The sequence below is a fragment of the Musca domestica genome, unplaced genomic scaffold, assembly GCF_030504385.1.
Source record: "Musca domestica strain aabys unplaced genomic scaffold, Musca_domestica.polishedcontigs.V.1.1 112, whole genome shotgun sequence".
In the NCBI taxonomy this organism is placed as follows: domain Eukaryota; kingdom Metazoa; phylum Arthropoda; class Insecta; order Diptera; family Muscidae; genus Musca; species Musca domestica.
This window is the reverse complement of record NW_026712140.1, coordinates 700271-707733: the sequence shown is the minus strand read 5'-3', so window position 1 is coordinate 707733 and position 7463 is coordinate 700271. Positions and strand designations below refer to the sequence as shown.

Below are 7463 nucleotides of genomic sequence, written 5' to 3'. Positions count from 1 at the left end.
ATTTTGTTTCTGGTACCATCGCTCGTAACCGTGATACTGGTAGCGTATCCCGACCTCAAGGAAGTGGACGGAAGAAAACAGCAACATCAGCTGAAATAGTTCGAAAAGTAAAGAAGCGACTTGATCGAAACCCGCGTCGCAGTGGCCGGACAATTGCTTGAGAGCTGAACATATCGCATATTCCATTCGACAAATATTGAAAAACGAGCTCGGGTAAAGTTATTGAAATTCCAAAAAGTGTAAAAACTGAAAATGTACACCTTCGGTTGGCCACCAGAACTCAAACGCCGGCCATGGTGATGGTGTGGGACGCCATAACAGCCGATGGTCGCTCTCCGCTCGTATTAATCGACCGTGGCATCAGAATAATTGCCGAATATTATCGCGAAAATATTCTGGAGGGTGTATTAAAGCCTTAGGCAGGCAAACATTTTGGCCGCAGACCTCGCACATTCCAACAGGACTCAGCACTATAGCACCCAGCACGCGCCACCCAAGAATAGTTACAAAATGAGGTTCCTTGCTTCATTTCCAGCGCACAATGGCCAACAGAATCTCCGGATACCAAACCGTTGGACTATTTTATGTCTGGAGTATTTTGGAAAGCGAATTTTTCTATTACTAGGCAAAAATTTATATAGATTGTATATCAAGAAATGGAATTAGGGTCAAATCAGCTTGGGTTTATATAAATTATCCCCTGCTCTTAGTAATATATTTAGTTAGTCGAAACCGTATGCAAAACTATTTTTTTTTTTTAAATATGCCATCTCATTATGCATTATTACAACAGATATATAAGTCGATTTCTTGATGCACCTCAGGATCACAAATGAAAAATTCATCACGAAATAACTCGCAAATTCAGGTCACGGCGAAACTGGCCTTCTTGAATATTAACCTACTCATCAAGGCCTATGCTTTTCAAAAGGAATGTTACACCTCACAAATTTTTGGTTTATATTTGGGTTTAGAGTGGAAAACAAAAAATATTATATTAAGGTCGTTCCACGAAGTGAATGAGAATTATTTTAGTACAAAGACTTCGCTTTCCAAATGGTTGTTTTTTTTTATTTTATATTCCATACAAGCCAACGGAATTTCCAATTTGGACCATAGTTATGGTTCCTATGACTAATTTTCTTCGATTTTCAGCCATTTGAATAAATATCCTGACATGTTGCAAACAAATACATTTTACACAATTCCACATACTTCTACTTCAAAATTGTTTACCCTTGTCTTCGGGTCCATCCATGTTTTCTGTTTTAACGATAAGCTAACAATGTGGGCGGTGTTATTTTCTAGATAATGATACAAAGCCCCGCAACATCAACAACAACAAAAAGGATGTCCACGGACCAGCTACAACATTAACAAATATTAAAAACAAACATAAGACATATGGAGAGAAAACGCTTCTCGGTACAAGTCAAGCATTTCACATCAGCAAAATAAACATGTCGAGTACTTTATATGGCATTATCATCGTGGATACCAACACTCTGTGGTTCCTTGCAAAGTTTAAAAAGACCAGACATCATATTCATCAGCAGCATCATCATCGTCATTAAATGTTTACGTCGTTAACTAACTAAGGATCAGAACTTGCTGGCAGACAACATGGCAAACAAATAAACAAACTTTAAAGAGTAATTTTTCTTGCAAAAAGAAACGAAAAAAGGCAGGTGAATATTTATTTATAAATTTTCGTTGAAATTTTCGCTTTTCACCATCAAACCACATACATTTATCCATGCATATTCAGGCAAATGATTCTTGGAGCCGTCCATCGTTTCTTTTAATTAATGGCACATGCAAAAAAATGTTCTCCTGCAGCCAAGGCAAAACCAATCATCTCGGTCTCTGAAACATTTGAAGAGATTTTTCATAATGACTGTGCGACGTCCCAAAGAATTTTTAAGTTGGTGATGTTATTTTACAATTATTTTATGTTTTTCCATACCACAAAAAATTATTCTTAAGTATCGTTAATGATACTCATATACATTTTTGCTTTGAACAGAACACAGAAAATACATTAATTTTCAAATAAGTCATTTGAATTTATGAAGACTGTGGCAATTTGACATAGCAAATAATTATGTGGCTTTGAGAGAAGGTCTGAAGGACTGTTATACCATCGAGGTAGCATGGTGCTAAAAAGCTAAAATAAAAATATATCTAAAATTCGGTATTACCAGATTTAAAGAATATTTAATATCGCAGCCATACTTTAAAACTTCCATTTATTAACATAACATTATTTCTGAAATTGTTGGGTTATCATTGTAAATTAAAGTTTGTATTCACGAGAATTATCTAATTATTGTGTAGTTAAAACAGTAAAGTGTCAAGTTTTTTTTCCAACAAAAACTACAAATTTCTAATGTGGCAAAATGTTATATCTTATCTGGATGACGAAGATATTTATCTATAGAAACTGAAGTGCATACTTAATATTAATTTTGTCATTGCAATGCTCATAACTATTTGCGATATTTATAAGGCTCAATGGTCTAGGGGTATGATTCTCGCTTTGGGTGCGAGAGGTCCCGGGTTCAAATCCCGGTTGAGCCCGAATTTTTTTTATATTTTATATATTTTACTGTTAGGATTTCTGCAGGGTATTATGAAAAGATGTGAAACAAAAATTTACGCCAGACAATTATAGTATTTAGTTCCGTCACACAGATGATTGGAAAAAGAAGAATTAGTATAATTTTCGAATTGCATCGACCCCTTTTGCATATATGTACATTTACGTTCTTGGTTCATTTTTTTTAAATAATGTCATGTAGTCATGCAAACGATTTTTGATCGGATTTTGTCCCGAGTCACGAGACATTACAAAATTTCATGGCAAATGTCCAATATTTGGAAATTGAGATCACCGTGTATATTTTGCTATAACTCCGATAACTGACTACATATCAGATGAGCCATTTTTTTTGTATTTGTGACTTCGCCAGGAAGTGACTTCAGCATTAACAATATTTTCGGTTCAACAGAAGTGTTGGTATTTAAAGTTGTTGTCTACTTTACCCACTTATGATGAAAATTCATTTTTTCAATAATTACATGGAATATCCATTATCTAAATATCCAGCAGATGACAAAAGCAGCGCCAGAAGAGCCTTTCGAAACCATTTCGGGGAACCCAAACGACAAAAATTAGCTTTTCAGGACAAACGATTTAAAAATATATTATTTTTTCATTTTGGAAGGGGAAATTTTCGTATTAAGATTCTTTGGAATCCTTACATTTCCCCAATATTACAGATAATAATACGAAAATTATGTTGGTCTTAAATTTAATAAATTTTAACCCTCACGAAGGTCAAAGTATAATTTTGAAAGTTTAACGTCAGAGAAAACAACTTTTTTTATCAAAATGTTAAGTCAAAACCTGCCCGTATAACACCGTTAGACAAAATTTAGTTTTATCAATTAATACGGGGAAAATCCGGCAGATTATAAAAGTAAATAAAAAAGAAGACACCTATATCGAGGGTGAGATAAAAAAAAAAACTGCAACAAAATCAAACGCCACAATTTTTAACATTTTTTTATAATTTTATTGAATGAGGCTTAAAATGTCGGAAATAGCTTCAAATTATAAAATAAATTTAGAGAATAAATTTCGAATTGGTCACTTTTGGCACGAATTATGGCCTTCAAACGGCCAATGAAACCGTCACACGCTGCCCGAATATTGATCTGTGGTATTTGGCCCATTCCCAGCGAAGCGCTTGCTTGAGGTGATCGGCACTTTGGTATTTTTTAGTGACAAACTTGCTTTACAAAAAACTACAGACAAAATAGTCCAACGGATTGGTATCCGGAGATTTTGCTGGCCATTGTGTGCTGGAAATGAAGAGGGGAACCACATGTTGTAACCATTCTGGGGTGTCGCATGCTAAGTGCTGAGTCCTGTTGGATAATACACCCTCCAGAATATTTTCGCGATAATATTCGGCATTTATTCTGATGCCACGGTCGATTAATACGAGTGGAGAGCGACCATCAGCTATTATGGCGGCCCACACCATCACCATGGCCGACCGAAGGTGTATATTTTCAGTTGACCTCTTTGGCAAGTAAATACGATCATTTTTTTTGTTTACAAACTGCTGGACAACGAATGTTTTCTCATCGTAGAAATCCAAATTCAACAGTTCACCACTTTCGGATAAGCGAAGCAACTCTTTAGCTCTTTTGAGTCTATTTCTTTCTGTTGCGGTGTAAATTCTTGCACTTTTTGGAATAACAATGGCTTTACCCCGAGATCATTTTTCAATATTTGGCGAATGGAATATTGCGATATGTTCAGCTCACGAGTCATTTTCGATCAAGTCGCTTTTTCACATATCGAACCATTTCGGCTGATGTTGCCGTTTTCTTCCGTCCACTTCCTTGACGTCGGGCTACGCTAGCAGCATTGCGGTAACGAGCAATGGTACGAGATACAAAAGATTTATTCACATTTAAATGCTGGAGTGCTTTAACGATCGCAACTTGTGGTTTTCCAGCCAAATATAAGAAAATCACACTATCACGCTTGAATCCCATCACAAATAACTTTTTTCTGGAACATCCTCAACAAAATGCTTTTGTACGCTTGTAAACAATATAATGAGCTGTCAGTGGAATAATTTTAACAGCTGTCGGACGAGTGGCTTAGAAATGACAGCAGTCTGAAGTTGGTTTCAGTTTTTTCACCTCACCCAGTATAACATGAAGGTATATATGAGAGCTATATCCAAATGTAAACCGATCTCGATAAAATTTAGCAACGTTATGTTTGAGTTGTATTTGATATATTTTCCCAAATATCATCGCAACAGCGTGTATATTACGGCTGCGGAGGACAAAAATAACAAATCGGATGAACAATATATATGGAAGCTATAGCTATATCTGAACCGATTTCGATCAAATTTGACATAGTTATTACTATTCCATACTATTTGGGCTGATATTATAGTTTAGCACAAAACAAAATGCAAATCATACGAAGATATATATGGGAGCTATATCTAAATTTTGGTCGATTATCTCCAATTTCAATAGGTTTCGTCCTTGTGTCAAACAAATGTTTTTTGCAAAATTTAATTTCGATCGGGGAATCGACTCAGAATGTTATTATATGCTGATCATCAAAAGGAACTATGGGTCTATCTCGATTCCTTTTTTCTGTTGCAAACAAATGCACAAAGACATAATACCCTGACCACCTTGTGGTGTAGGGTATAAAAGTATAAGATATTCTGTTCTTTTTTGTTCGGAGACTTCCCATTTTAATTTAGATTAGAAGCGTGTTAAATTGACAGTAAACACAAAATTTTCACTTGTAATACATAAAATCGAAAGTGATATTCCGCATGTATTCTCCACGTATACACTACAACAATTGTCCTATATGCAGCTTCCTGCCTATGACCTATAGAGTTGCAGTCGCTCTATAGGATCAGAAAATGTATTTATTTATTTATTTTTACTTCATTTGAATCCTGATATATACATCTTAATAATTTAAAATATTCGCGGTTAAGTGGAAATTTTCGTGTTTAGGGTATGGTTATATAGGGTATATTTTACGCGCTAAATATTATCCAAATTGGTAGGTTCAGCCCTAAGCTCTAACTCTATGTAAAATTCCGCGTCGACTGGTTTATAATTGTAGCCTTTAGAGCAACAGCAAAATTAGCAAAATTGTCGGTTTTTGATTCATTTCAACCCCTACATATATTTTGCGTTCATCTCCAAAAAAATAGGCTTCAATTCTGACTTCCATTTTCAACGGACGGACGGATATACATAGCTAGACCGGCTCAGCCCGGCGAAATAGGAAGATCCATATATAGTCCATCCTATGTCGGGGATCAATATTTTCGAGGTGTTACATAATTGTTGGGTATAAAAACTATAACACCTAGATATACAAATTGTTTATTCTGAGATTAATAGCGAAATTTTGTGTAGAATATTTCTTCCGTTAACACTTTCCGCTTAAAAGGGAATTTTATATTACTTTTATGTATCTACTAAAAAGGGATGGGGAAACATTTGTTCAAAAAAAAAATAGGAAATATTTTCTCACATTTTTTGCAAAATATGTGCAAATATTTTCTTGATGAAAATATTGAATTCTTTTACTTAGCAATGTATTTTAATAATTTGATAAAGATTTTTTCTCTTCGACGTCATCCTTCTCAAAAACTGCTTTGTATGAGAATTTTGCATAAATTCATTTGAAATACGACTTTTAAACCCATTTATTTAATGTTTATAAATTCGTGGCGGTTAGGTTAGATATAGAATTTAGCAATACACTGTGACCTATTGTAGCATAATAAATAATTGTGTAGAATAATTTAACTTGCTATGATCACGGTTAAAGGGGGATTATAACCATATTTTGAAAAAAGATTATAATCTACTAGACTTTTCCTGTAAATATTGAAAGCATAAATTTTGTCACACAGTGTAATTTCAACTCACATAAAATGCAAAATAAATGACCATTTAAACTTTGAACAATGCAGCACTTTCGTCTACATTCTGGTTTGAATGTGGGACTCATAGTCCTACTTCTTTTAAACTCATGCTTCGTATACACTTTTAATGGGTTAAATGTTATTGTTAGTTTATCATTGTGCAGTGCCTTTCCCTACTTGCCTCGTATATCCCTACCTTATATTTCATATACATGTATATACCTATGTGCTTATGTGTGTATGTACCACATGGAAAAAAATGCGTGCACCAGTAAAAAACAAAACGTACCCTTCAATATCAGTACATTTGTAGAAAAAAGGCAACAACAATACACACGATAACAAAAGAAAGAAGGTCCTTTTTTGTTTCGTTGCTGTAATGCTTTCACTACATCGGGAAAGTAAATAAACAATGTAAGAGGGACAAAATTCAAAATGGTTGATTATGTTGTACAAAAGGCTACAACAACAACAACCGAGGACAATGCCAATGAAAGAAAAGAAACAGGACTCCGATAAAAGGCAACCAAGGATACATAACATCACACACTACTACCTACAAACACAATCTAATACCGCGCGTATTCTTATTCCAATGTTTATTTCTTTACAAGTATTGTAAATTGAGAGTAGGTGTGTGCGTGTGTGTGGCTGTTGTTGTTGCCTGTCGAAGGAATCTTTCCACAAAGTATTTGCCGAAGTTATAGAAAAAATTCCATTCGAATGCCTTTGAAGGCATGGCTGGTTTTCCGTCTCTTTTTCACTGTGGTAACTAACGAGAGTGAAAGTAATTTTTGAACAGCTGGGGAGGGGAGAGGTGTTGGCAATGTGCGTGCCAAAATGGGAATAGGGTGTGACGCCGTCCCTCAAACTCTCGCTTACTCTCTTTCTTTCCCTCTGGCTTTGCAGGCATTGTTCCAGGATGTGTGTATCTATGGAATTCGTACATTTGAAATGGAGAAT

General features: G+C 35.1%; 1 non-coding gene across 1 annotated transcript; it reads left to right on the top strand.

The window, feature by feature from the left end:
• Window positions 1-2508: 2508 nt before the first annotated feature.
• Window positions 2509-2580, top strand: TRNAP-UGG (transfer RNA proline (anticodon UGG)). Its single transcript has one exon. It is a non-coding gene; the product is annotated as a tRNA-Pro (tRNA).
• The last annotated feature ends 4883 nt before the right edge of the window (window positions 2581-7463 follow it).